This window comes from Alosa pseudoharengus, unplaced genomic scaffold, assembly GCF_046254945.1.
Source record: "Alosa pseudoharengus isolate Yale_2024_CS ecotype anadromous, Long Island Sound unplaced genomic scaffold, YU_APseudo_1.1 YU_APseudo_1.1_scf_20, whole genome shotgun sequence".
NCBI lineage: Eukaryota > Metazoa > Chordata > Actinopteri > Clupeiformes > Clupeidae > Alosa > Alosa pseudoharengus.
Window position 1 is genome coordinate 6,088,897 of NW_027468664.1, and position 13,381 is coordinate 6,102,277.

General features: G+C 42.2%; 1 long non-coding RNA gene across 2 annotated transcripts; it reads right to left on the bottom strand.

The window, feature by feature from the left end:
• Window positions 1-5,702: 5,702 nt before the first annotated feature.
• Window positions 5,703-8,858, bottom strand: LOC143136552 (uncharacterized). 2 transcript variants are annotated; one of them, XR_012989339.1, is made up of 6 exons: window positions 8,610-8,858; window positions 6,740-6,869; window positions 6,560-6,625; window positions 6,060-6,149; window positions 5,868-5,938; window positions 5,703-5,743 (listed from the first exon to the last, which is right to left on the bottom strand). It is a non-coding gene; the product is annotated as an uncharacterized LOC143136552 (long non-coding RNA). The 2 variants fall into 2 exon arrangements; XR_012989338.1 differs by lacking the exon at window positions 8,610-8,858 and adding an exon at window positions 6,983-7,272.
• Between the last annotated feature and the right edge of the window lie 4,523 nt (window positions 8,859-13,381).

The window sequence follows — 13,381 nt, forward strand, 5'->3', positions numbered from 1 at the left end:
GGGACTGTTAATTTAGACAACAGTCTGCATGACCTGATATTCATCTTTCACCAAAGAATATTACTGTGTTTCATCAAAATGCAAAATGTTCACACATGTTTAATAGCATTTACATTTACAGCACAATTCATGACAGTGGATGTGTGGTACATGCTTAAAGCAACACCAAAGAACTTTTCCTCTGTCGCACCACGCTATTTGTTTATCCAGCAACGGCTTTGCAAATAACGATGTCCATAGACAAGGTAGAATATGTTGCATGATTTTATGAAAGTACGATGTATTGCGACATCATGCAAGTCAAATTTGTAGTTTCTTATGTCTCATTCCATCGAACTACAAACCCGCTACCCGATCTGGCAAACTTACATAGTGCGGTTATAGCCGATAGAGGGCCGCGAAGCGAATGCAGAAGTGCCGTTCACCCTGTTACGAGTTGATGAACCACGGAAACAATTTTGGAAACATTATTTTAAGGTACAAAAAACTCTTTGGTGTTGCTTTAAACCTCCAGGGAAGCCAATAATTTTGTCGCATATGGAAGACTTTAGATTAGAGGGATTCTTCTGCAAGCCTCAGATCTGTTAAAAGGTTTAAAGGTTTTTAAGTACCAAAGGGAACAATATCTACACCCCCTCTCAGCTTCTGCCATGCCTTGAAACAAATCCTTGCCCTTTAACTGGTACAAGCAGAGAGACAGGTGTGCAATTTCCGCCGTCTCAGAGAGACGCTACGCTACAGGGAGTTGAACTCAGTCCCAACTAGTGCAGGAGTGCCACTGCAGCAATATATTGCCCTCTGGTCTAAAATAAGAGGAAGCCATTTATATTTACTGCATTACTCTGTCTTGATTTTATACATTTTAACAGTATTTCCATTCCCAGTGAAACAATAAAATGTGCTATAGACACTTATTTGCTTAATGGAAATGCTGAAAATGTGTTCATTGTGTTTTTACCAGTTTGGGCTTGTTAAATACAATGTCTCTCCAGATCATAAACTTATGACACATATGAAACTCATTAGATGCATTCCCTAGCTTTAAAAGTCATTGAAGTCCATAGTGATGGACCTATATGTCATAAACAACTAATGCTGGTCATAAGATAACTTGGAAGTAATTATGGCCTGAAAAAGTTTAAGCAAGCATTAATGCATCTAACCCCATCATAGGTTTGAGAGAAAGTGCATGATTACACTCTATCCTGCAGACAGACAAGAGCTGGGATAGTCTGAAATTTGCAAATAGACAGGAAGGAATAACATTCTTCACTGAAGTCGTTATCGTCATACCAATCAGATATAGCACTTAAGAATGTATCTTTCTGTTGTTTAATAAATTCACGAAAATACCTAAACCCTTTTAACTATGTCACAAATTCATATCTATTACATCTTTAAATTATAAAATGAGGTCTTCATATAAATCCATTCTTTCACAACATGGCAACAGTAGGCCTATTTCCTTAAACACACAAAGCATATTTTACTTAGTGTTCCACTGCTAATGTTTCTTCTTCTCAAAGAAGACAAAAACCTCTGACTTCAAAGCTTTGCTGTCACCACCCAAGAATTTCTCCTTGTCTCCCAGAAGAATACAGACCACCCAGGAATCCTAAGTGGATTTCTCCATCATCTTGTGTTTCTGAGTGGGTTTTCTCGTGGGCTGAAGTTGATTAATTCACTGCAGTCAATTTAGAGTGTGGCCAGAGTTTAAACCTAAGAAAGGAAAGCACTTTAAGGGAGATCTCTTCTCACTAAAATATCTATCTATCTATCTGAGCCAGCTGTAGGAGTGTCTGCATTGCAAATTGTACTGGCAAACTCTTCCAACAGAACTGTGGGTAAGAAATATACATCATGTAGATTTAGGCTTACTTACGGGACTATCACTGTTTTCACTATCAGCAAAGATGTGGTAGGTAGGCCTGGGTCTATGTGTAACCCCATCATGTGCACTATCACCAAGGCGACCTTTGCTTCCCCCACATACACATTGACAAATTCTGCCATCTTGTGTTGGATAAGGGTTTTACACTAACCTACACTGTACTTCCTGGTTCCCTCTGGTTGCATTTTCACAGAAATGGAGACAAGAACGCCACTAAAATCACTTAATTCTGACACCAGAACTTATGTTATCTTTATTAACAAGTCTAGCAGACGTGCAAGGGCATGGTGGCTTGATTTCAAAGGGAAGCCAGTCTCTTATGGCGACATATTACCGAATGGAACACTTCAAATGAACACTTTCCTGAGTAAGTTAAAATGTAGTGCCAGAAGTCAATCACGTCTATCTCTCATGTCGCCGACTATCTCTCACGAAAGCTTCTCTCACTTTCAGCGCATCCATGGGTTTTTAGGGTGACGGAGAACGGAGCCAAACTCTTAGCCAATCAGCAAGAAGTTTATTATCCAACTCTGTCAGAAAATAAGGATTTTATCACAGTGAATATTACAACACCAGGTCAGTTTCTTCAGTTGACTGTCATCTTCAGGTTGTCGAAAATAATAAGCTGCAATTCTTTCACACACACATACGGGTATTTGTGGGCGTTTGATGATGCAAACAAACGCTGCATTGCCATTGAGATAACATAGCTGGCTCAATTGGGTTATAAAATGTATAATACTTTTTATAAAAGTATTTTCTCGTGTTTAGTTGTAAAATGAAGTCACAGTTTTTATAGCCATAGGCTACATATCACTTCTGTCTCCTTGGCTATCAATTTGGTAATGATAATGTGCTATTTGACGTCTTTACACTAAACATCCGAGGTGTCAAATGTTGAGTTACTCCAGTCTAGATTTTTTGACGTAAGGCCTAATCACTGATGTATTGCTATTGTCCATCCAAAGTAAAATGCCTATTTTGAAGTTAACTGATGGTTAAATAACCAAAAATGCACCTCCAAATGGACGGTGACCTATACGTCTGTGACGCGAGTTTGTGTGAAAGAATGTCTGTTTCTAGAGTTATCTGCTTTCATGTCCTTGTGATGTAGACTTAAGAATGTTGTTATCTTTTGCAGTATACTCTTTACGTGAATGCTGTTTGATGGTGATCAGGAGATTAGTGAAAAGACGAGATCTCAACAGACTGGAAATTCCTGAGATGCTGAAGCATGACCTCGTGACAGTACCTGATTTATCGAAGGAGCTTGAAATAATGAATTCTTAACCTACGATCACGAAGCTACATTTTTAGGACGCGTTTTACAATTTTGCACGATGGGTGCATTGTCGTCTAGGCCCTAGGCCTACTGCTTTTGCCATTTGGTGCCATGCATTTAACTCTGGAATTGCCTGTACACGCAATCTGAGGGCTGAACATAGGCCTACATGTCCTGCTACTGCACCTTCTCTGTCTGACATGTGAAGGTTTATAGGCTACATTAAAGGAGAATTCCGGTGTGATATTGACCTAAAGTGTGTTGAAACATGATACCGAGTGTGAACGTATGTCTCATAGCCCATCTCGGCTTGTCCCCTGCACTCCAAAATCTGGCGCTAGTTAGCCGATGCTAACAATGGTGGTGCTCCGGCATCGGCCTAGCCATGCAAATAAATCACTGTTTTACACCATTTACGAGGCTCAATGTATCTCCACACTTCATTGGTAGACGTCCGAGGGCCCTGACATTTAAAACGAGACATTGAGAACTTTGAAAAAGCACTGGTAGTTTCCTTACAAGACGATTTATACAGACAGGTCCTTCACGAAGTATAGCGTTTGCAGACATCTTGAATTTAGTCACGATAAGTCGAGCGACAAGTAAGAATGAACAGGTATGATGGGATCAGATTCCAAAAATAATTCTTCCAGTAGCAGCAACTGGAATCCATGCATTTCCACGGAATTATTTTTGGAATCTGATCCCTGGACCTGTCTGTATAAATCGTCTTGTAAGTAAACTACCAGTGCTTTTTCAAAGTTCTCAATGTCTCGTTTTAAATGTCAGGGCCCTCGGAAGTCTACCAATGAAGTGTGGAGATACATTGAGCCTCGTAAATGGTGTAAAACAGTGATTTATTTGCATGGTTAGGCCGATGCCGGAGCAGCACCATTGTTAGCATCGGCTAACTAGCGCCAGATTTTGGAGTGCAGGGGACAAGCCGAGATGGGCTATGAGACATACGTTCACACTCGGTATCATGTTTCAACACACTTTAGGTCAATATCACACCGGAATTCTCCTTTAATTCTTTTCAAAACTGACAAATTTGTGTAATCTTTTTGTGCACTTTGTATGTGCAATACATAATGTATTCTATAGAATGTATAATATTGTATTGTACTGTATATTATGCTTTTCTATATCAGCAATGAACATATTTTACAAATATGGTGAGTGTGAACATGTTTGCATCTTGTTTTCTTTGCACATCTAGTTTAGAATACACATCATAAAGATTCTGTTGGATTATCTGGTTTCCACGGGCGAATGTTGCATTGTGTTTTGGTACTAATGTCTGTATTGAAGATCAAGATCATTGAGCATCAAGATAGGTGATTAGCTTATTTTATTGTAGATGATAAAACAATGAACAGATAAACCTTGTTGCTAGTAGAGGCAGGCTGCTGAACATCCGACAGTGATGCTCCCCGAGTCGCTTCCTCGATCTGTCTTGAAGCTCCTGAGACAAAGCTATTATATTAAAACCAGAATTGTAAATCTGTCAATGTGGCAGGTGTCCACAATTTCACTAAAACCGGACATGACCATAATGAGAAAGCTATGACCGTGGCCTAAGAACATCGTGCCTATATTGGTATCTGCAAGGTTGGCCTCCACACATGTTGTGGCTACCCACACAGCAAAAGGACTCCGCGGCGGATCCGCCGCGGATGTATGACGACATCCGGAACGGACCCGCGAAACGGACCCGTATCGGAGTCCAGATGCTCTCAGGAACGGATCCGCTACGAAGGCGGATCGCGGACCCGCCGTGGCTCCGCGCTGCATCCGCCCCGCATCCGCGATTAAAACCTTACCTCCGCGGCGGGTCCGTTTGGGACCCGTAAATTGATACATGCATCCGCCGCGGACCCGCAACGGACTCATAAAGGCTCATCTGGCCCGGGTCCGTTTCGGACCCGTTTATCTCATTTTCAAAATTTCTTCTGTTCTTGCTGTAGGATTAAATAGGATAAACTATAGGATAAAAGTAAAACTATCACTAGGCCTAGCCTAGGCTACTACAGCAAGATAGGCCTACGATTAGCATCGCCTCGTATTTTTAACTTAACAATACTGTCAATAAACCTAACAGAAAAGGTTTAAGTCAAGACATCAATTTACTGTACAAACGTGATCACTACTCAATGGAAATATAAAATGGACATTTATGGAAAGTTACAGGTTATAAGCTATTCTGTTTTTGTTAAGTAGCCTACGTTGCCTAGGCTACTCTACATTAATTTTGAGGTCAAAACCTAATTTAGTGCTTTATCAGCCTAGGTCAGTGCAGACATGAAATATTTTATCTAATAGGCTACAACTTCAATGAAATGCTGCGCTATGCACATCTAAAATATCAGAAAATGAATAACTGGTGAATGACAAGAAGTTAAATAAAAAGATTGTTTAATGCTTATTTCTCCTATTAATCCATTTGTGTGGATGGAGGCGGAACATGTCTCCTCGTTGCCCGATCCACCGCCAGTTGAAACACCTAATTGCGTGCTTGGTGACCTCAGTGTCCGTGGCCTACCGTGTCACCATGTTTTTCCTCACAGCACCTGTAATCAAACAGACAGATATGTTTATGTTTATGGTATGTAGCATCCAAAACCAAGTATGCTTACACAATACAATATATGATAGGTATTAAGGAGATTAAATTTAAAAAGAAACATGACTTACAAAGCTCCTCTGTTCGCTGCACGTTGAGGGCTGGTGTGGGGGTGGAGGGAGTTGAGGAGGGACTGCCATTCCTGGCCCATAGTGAGGTGGGCGGTGTGCGAGAGGGGGAAAAAATGTATTAAATGGTAGTCATCATTGATAATACACATGGGGCCTTTCTATTCACTAATATTTCAGAGATCAGATCCCTACCTTGAGTAACTCTCCGTATGTTAAATGCGGGTGCAGGTGCAGGGAGTTGAGGTGGTGAAGAGTGTTGCGGTCCTGCCCCATGGTGAGGTGCTAAGGGAGATAAATGGTTGTGATCTGTTAACCATGGTAGGCTGAGAGCTACAGGGCCAAACAATGGCAAACAAAAACAAATCTCTGGTCATACTGGACATGAATTTGTATGTTTCAACATTTTGGTATGCACTATCTATATCAACTCCATGGATGGATTAACATTGAAATCAATGTGTTTCAATACAATCTGATAATAATGAATTAACTTTTCAGGCAATATTGCATGAATGCAGATGTTTTAACTGACAAAATATTTGGCTGAGATTTTGAAAGTAATGTATGAAGTATGCAGAAAATCTGAGATGGTAATGCAGATGCAATCTGTTGATTTGAAATAGAGTGACTACTGCTGTGTTAATATAGATGGGGCCACTGTATTCAATTTTATTTCAGAGATCAGTCTTTACCTTAACAGTTTTCTCCAGGTTGAGGGGTAGTGACTCGGCTGCCTGCCACTCGGCAAGATGGTGGAGCTGGAGGAATAGATACAAGGAGAGGGGAATGTCTTTAGCACCAAGAATGTTAACCATATCTCTAATATTAATATAATGATTTAGTTATTTCAATGTTAAGAGATTATTACTTACTTTGCCAGTGCAATTGGCTTGGGCTTGAGGCTTCAACTGATATACCAGGCGAGTTGGAAGGTACCTCAGAGATGCAAAGTCACCATTTACTGGCTCTTCTTCACTCTCATCAGAGTCCCCGAAACGATGGCTGTTAAATAACCATATCATTATGGTTATTGCAATCCCAAAATTTCCAAATATACATATAGTACAAGCATCTCTGGTCTATTTTGGAATGCTATTGGAATGTGTTCACATTACATTTTAACAACCCAGAAAGTATCTTCATGAAGCGAACCCAACAGAGGCAATCATAACGTTAGATAAAAGTTGACGCTGCAGAACAAACAAAATAGAAGATGGGGACCAAGTTCCATACAGTTAAGTTACGTTAGCATAATAAATCACAAACAGACGCCAATACCCATTAGTTGTCTGAACCGACTTAAACAGTGATTAAAATGCCGAGGCTTTCATTACAAAGATGGCAGAAGGACACTAAAGTTACGTATGAGACCAAACTTGGCAAAATGCAAATGTTAATGCACAGCTAGCTAGAAGCTAGGGCAGGGGTGGGCAAACTTTTTGGCTCAAGGGCCACATTGGGTTTTGAAAATTGCCTGGCGGGCCGCACAACAACCCCCCCCCCCCCCCCCCACGACACACACATAAAAAAAAAAAAAAATTTTAATAGCCTATAATTTAGTATGAAAAGTATTTGTTTTAAAATGTGAATTTCTTAAAAATACTGCTCATTTTATGCTGTTTAACAAATGTACAAATTGTGCACTGTCGCTTTAAGACAGTCGCTTTAATTCACGTTTATTTCTCAATGATCGATCTTCTGCCTGCTCCGCTATGGCTAGTGCTGTACCTACGGCTGTGCCCTCTCACGGTTTTTAAATGGTCAGTAGTGGGAACTACTGTTGCCTTCATGATTTCCTTTTAAAAGTTTCTTATAAGAAGGACATACATATCACTTATCAACAATGACAAGCCAGAACCTGCGGCTCTCTTCCTCTCGTGAGTGCAGACGCGTTCCCAATTAAATGTAACGTTATCGCATAATGTTCACGTTAGATTTGCTGCAAAGGAGATAACTAAGAGTTAACTTAGTTTAACATGATGTTATCTCTATTTAACATGATGTTTTGACATTGACATTGTAAACGTTCTCTAAGGAGAGTGAAAAGCAGTTTGCAGTAGCAGCTAAAGCTAACCAACTATCGCAGGAAAAAAAATAGCGAGCAGCCTGATAAACAAATGAAATGCTCGGCGGGCCGGATGAAAGTGCCGCGGGCCGCAGTTTGCCCACCCCTGAGCTAGGGCTAAACCATTATCAGTGAGTCAACATGCTAAAGTTGTAGGTAGCTTTCATAGCAGACGAGTGCTTCACTGACTTCATTGACTGAAATACCAGTGCCAATGTATCAGCTTAATCAAGGATTGCATCGCAAACGTGATCTCAAACATATATATGTATAATAGACATTAGCAATAACTTATGCAATTGCGCTTAGCAGCATGCTAGCTATCGATAGCAGCTGTATGCCGCTAGCATAGTAGCACTATGGACTATGGACAACAGCAACACATTAACAGACAAGACCAGACTAACGTTAAATAACAATGTGTGTTTTTTAAATCACACTACCATAACATATTCTGCCGAAATTGCTAACCCATTTTAAATCAAATAGGCTACAGACTCATATGAGCATCACAGCTAACAATAACGTTAACTTAACGTTAGCCTGTTGCTCAAAATTACAAACGTCTGCACTAATATCAAACGTCATTACAATCAATAAACATGATAAGTATAAAACCACAAAGGCCAATGTTTAGCTATTGTGAATGTCGCAATATATTAATAAATATCACTTACTCGAGAGGGTTCAGCGCAACCGTGTCCCAGCAAAGAAAATATCCACTAGTATGACTCTTCTCGGCTCTTGGTGTACAGTCATATTCAACCGTTACAGTACAGGCGCGTCCGCGCCCGCGGATCCGACATGGGTCCACTCAGGACCCGCTGTTTGACAGTAGAATTTACGGAGCCGCCTGGAGGCGGAGCTGATCCTCTGTGCGGCACCAAAACGAATGCGACAGTCACGCGGGTTTGGCGACTTGAAGGCGGATCCGCCTAGGAGTCTACTGCTGTGTGGGTACTGACCTAAGGTCCCCGCGCAGCCTAGGGCACCCTGACCCAAAGGCTTATAAATCTGTGAGTTGTTGACTTGGGCTTCACTGAAAGAGCCTCACTTACTACATCTGGCCACATGTGTGTTCCAAATGATGTCAGGCATGGTCACACTAAGCTTATGTTCAAGGGAGGAAACATCTGCACGCATCACATACATCAGAATACTTCGGAATTCTACAATTCTAAATGGAATTCTTGAGACTGTTAGTCTACTCACACCTTTCCAGTTGTGAGGCACAGTTTTGTGACAGCTTAACTTGAAAGTGCCTTTAGATACCTTTATCACATTACAGGTATTGGTATAGTCCAGTGGACAGAAAGGTGAACACCAAAGTACACCAAAGTTTTATGATGGAAATATATAGTATGGGTCCACAGCATGCAGAAACTGCCGGATGCTAATTAGCATAAATTAGCATAATCACCTATATTGATCACATTATAAGAGCTGCTTGGCCAAAATGGACCATGTTAGTATGTTTTTAGGGGTTACTGGAGATGCTGAGTCCATATCTGACATTTTCATAATCAGTCCATGCTCACCGCAAGGAGGAGGCCCAAGCAAAAGGATCCGAAGAGAACCCTTGTAAGGGGTACTGAAAAGCTTACAGAGGCCTTCAGACCTTGAGCCCCCGCCGGACAGCTTTAGGTTGGAGTTGGCGGTGGCCCTGGCTGCGGAGCAGAGCAGAGGTGGAGCGGCAAGGAGGTGGTGCCTTGAGGACGGACGGTTGGCGGAGCCTGTTCGAGTCGGCCTGTTCGCCGGTGCTCTTTAGAAAAATAAGGGGGAAAAAAAGTTTGTTGTGTGAAATCCGATGGCACGAGCCAGAGAGGTCTAGGCCTTGGCGCGATCAAGGCGGTGTGGAGCGGCCGGAACAGTGGAGGACAGCTCTGCGACAAGGCAGCAGAGGAGGGACGCCAACGTCGGTAGCTGTAGCCTGATTGCGCAGCGTGGTCCGGCTACGATGGAACTGGAGTCTGCTGCCCCGACTGGCGAGACGACGGAGTGGAGCATCGGAGGTGCAGTGCCAGTTACGGTGCTCAGCGCCGGGGAGTCTGTTGCAGTGGAGGCTAGGCCCCGCCAGGTGTTGGAGGAACGTTGCGGTGGAGGCTAGGCCCCGCCAGGTGTTGGAGGAACGTTGCAGTGGAGGCTAGGCCCCGCCAGGTGTTGGAGGAACGTTGCAGTGGAGGCTAGGCCCCGCCAGGTGTTGGAGGAACGTTGCGGTGGTGCACACTGCGAAAGTGCGACCTGAGGGCGTTCACTGAAGGGAGCTGGGGACGAGAGGCGACAGACCAGGTGACTGCTAGCACGCCTCGCATTGGGCCGCTGGTGGTTGTGGTTCCCCAGGGTGAGTAGGGCTCTTGCGGTGTGTGCACCCCACCTGCTGTGTGGCAGTGCCAGAGACTAATTGCTGGACTGAATGTGGGAACGCCCGCGCCGAGGATGGCAATGGCTTGCTGGGGTAGCTGTGCAACGCCAGCGTGCTGGACTGAGCTTGAGATTCCCACGATGTTTAGCGCTGGGGATTCTGGGAGAACTGAATGATCATCTGAATACCAATGTTTCCCAAAAGGCTTGTCCCAAGGAGAACAGTATTACCTTAAACACATGAGGAAACTGAACAGTCCAATCAGTAGACTAGGATAAGTAACAACTATGCTACTTTGTTTACAATATTTCCAGGCTTCAACCAGACAGCTGAATGTGGTAGAGTTGTAATAGAAATAGTAGGCCTAAGCTATAGGCTAATCTGCATAAAGTATGCTGTCATAAATATCAGACATTCAGTATTCTCTCTTTTTATATCAGGATATAAAATAATACAGATATATTACATTGTAATCCTCTGGTATTCTAAGGTAGGCTATTGAAATGTCTAGCCCCCCCCCCCTCCAAAAAAAGAAAAATCGAGGTTTGTATCAAACCGTGGGTCAAAAATCGTGATACTAATCGAATTGTTAGGTTGGTGTATCGTTACAGCCCTACTGTATATCGCTACAGCCCTATCCTCCAAAAATCTGTCTAAATTGTACCAAAAAAAAGCTTAATGAGAGTAAAATGTGACCAAACCAAGTTTAAATAGTGTTTTTGAATCTTGATATGGACTCAGCATCTCCAGTAACCCCTAAAAACATACGAACATTGTCCATTTTGGCCAAGCAGCTCTTATAATATGATCAATATAGGATATTATGCTAATTTATGCTAATTAGCTCAATTACACAAATTGCCCAACATATGCAAATTAGCATCCGGCAGTTTCTGCATGCTGGGAACCCATACTATATATTTCCATCATAAAACTTTGGTGTACTCAACATTTCCGGGTCCACAATGGGGCTCTATGGGATGTCCACCGGACTAGTAATACCTTTATGCTTTTTTAAGCATTAATGCCTTTTAAGTGTTTTGGTTCAAATTTACCATTGAATTTATGATTCAACATACAGTGTCATTGGCGATAAGATCGAGAATTAAAGCAGCAGAATCACAGCTTCAGAAAGTTAAGGTCTTACCTCATATTTGTTTTAACCATTGCCTAAACTCTTAACCCAGGTAAATCAGCTAATTAGTGAGTGCGAGTTTAGTGTGTAAAATGCAAAAAAAAAGTTTAAACACATATCACTCTGATAACTGTATGCTGTTCCTGCGACCCACAGCACTAACTAGGAGTGTCGTAGATGATGAAGGCGCAGAAGAGGAGAGAGCCCCTGCATAAACCAGCTCCACGGTGTCATTGTTGAAGAAGAGCTGTAGGCCTATTGGTGTTTGCTAAGCCAGCTGTAGGACTGTCTACATTGCAAATTGTACTGGCAAACTCTTCCAATGGAACTGTTAAGAAATATACATCATGTAGATTTAGGCTTACTTATACAGGACTATCTCTGTTTTCACTATATAAGCAAGATGTGGTAGGCCTGAGTCTATGGTGTATTTCCAAATGATGTGCACTATCACCACGGCAGCCTTTGCTACCCCCATAGTAGCCCTATGCACATTGACAAATTCTGCCATCTTGTGTTGGACAAGGGTTATACACTGAGATGTTATTATAGGCTACAGCCTGCATTATAAGCAGAGACTTTCTAATGAGGAGACACAGCACTCAAAAAATCCTCCATAGAAATGCATGGGGCTAGTTTGTAACGCCAATATGGCCGTTGTCTACACATATCCCACCCCTTCCTCGGCAAAACATCGACATGTGAATACATTGAGCCAATCATGTGGTGTGATGTGAATACATTGAGCCAATCATATGTTGTGTTGTGAAGACATCTTCCCAATCATGTGTTGTGAACTCGCCACTGGAGCAAGATTGGTGTCGTGAAGCCTTGCGCACGCGCATTTCTGCTGAATAGGATGCCCGATGAGTGCCCAAAAAGCATTGCTATATGGCCGCCGAGTGGAGGGACTTGCCTAAAAGGACTTTGTTATAAGCCAGTACTGCCTCCTGTTTTCCTCTTTGGTGGTGATTCCACAGAAATGGAGACACAAACGGCACTAAAATCAATTAATTCTGACACTAACATGTGTTGTCTTTGTTAACAAGACTAGCAGTCGTGCACGGCCATGGTGGTTTGATTTTTCAGGGAAACCAATCTCTTATTGCGACATAGCACCGAATGGAACACTTAAAGCTGCAGTTGGCAAGATTTTTTTGATCATACTCACTGAAACCGACACTATGCTCCAACAGAACAACATAAATCAGCCTGTTTTAAAAAAAAAAACGCATTTCTACCTCCACCTAGAGCCTGTTATTTGTTTTGCAAAAATCCACAGCTCCCGCTTCTTCTGGTCCAATCAGAGCAGGGCTGTGTGAGATCTGACTGTCAATCACAGTCTGGTGTGCACTGACGAGCACAAACTCGATGAGAGGGTGCTCGGTGGTAGTGGGGGAGGGGCATGAGAGTTGTAAACATTCAACAATTTTGGCTAAGTACCCTCAATCTGATAAGACTTGCCAACTGTAGCTTTAAAGTGAAAACTTATCTGAGTACCGGTAAGTTAAATTTGGCTGGACGCAGTAGCATCATGCATTAGTCTATCTCTCATGAAAGCATCTTCCACTTTCAGCGCATTCATGGATTTTTAGGGTAACGGAGAACGGAGCCAAACTACTCGCCAATCAGGAAGAAGTTTATTATCCAACTCTGTTAGAAAATACGGATTTGATCACGGTGAATATTACAACACCAGGTGAGTTTCTGGAAAATAAACTGCAAAACGCCTATGTCTGTTTCCAGAACTGATATCTGCGTTCATGTCCTTGTGATGTAGACCTAAGAATGTTGGTATATTTCATACTCGAATGCTGTTTGATGGTGATCAGGAGTTTAGTGAAAAGACGAGATGATCAAGAAAGTGGACTTTCCTTAGGTGCTGAAACATGACCTCATGAGAGTCCCGTATCAAAGTAATATGAGAAAATGTGTGATCTCGAGTGGGAAAT